Source organism: Bison bison, unplaced genomic scaffold, assembly GCF_000754665.1.
Source record: "Bison bison bison isolate TAMUID 2011002044 unplaced genomic scaffold, Bison_UMD1.0 scf7180017864368, whole genome shotgun sequence".
Taxonomy (NCBI): domain Eukaryota; kingdom Metazoa; phylum Chordata; class Mammalia; order Artiodactyla; family Bovidae; genus Bison; species Bison bison.
The window spans coordinates 4,018,792-4,019,093 of record NW_011494940.1 but is presented as its reverse complement, the minus strand read 5'-3'; the positions used below and the strand labels follow the sequence as shown (position 1 = coordinate 4,019,093).

Here is a 302-nt window from a genome sequence, read left to right as displayed (position 1 = left end):
ACATTTTTTCTTTCTTTCTTTCTTTTTTTTTTTTTTTTTGGAAAAAGAGATCTTTACAGATATAATTGTGGATCTTGAAATGAGATATTTCCTTTATTTTCTAAATGGCCTCTAAATGCAAGGACATGTCCATATAAGAGGTACAGAGGGGAGAGACACAAAAAAATGAGAAGTCCACGTGAAGATGGAGGCAGAGACTGCAGTGATGCAGCTATCAGCTGAGGAATGCTTGGATCCACCATTTACCAGGAGAAGCAAGGAAGTTTCCTCCCCTAGAGCCTTCAGAGGGAGTGCAGTCCTGC

The 302-nt window shown here is 39.7% G+C and overlaps 1 protein-coding gene across 3 annotated transcripts in view; it reads left to right on the top strand.

The window, feature by feature from the left end:
* GRIK1 (glutamate receptor, ionotropic, kainate 1) overlaps positions 1-302 on the top strand; it is a 473,915-nt gene that overhangs the window by 192,319 nt on the left and 281,294 nt on the right. The window lies entirely within an intron of this gene.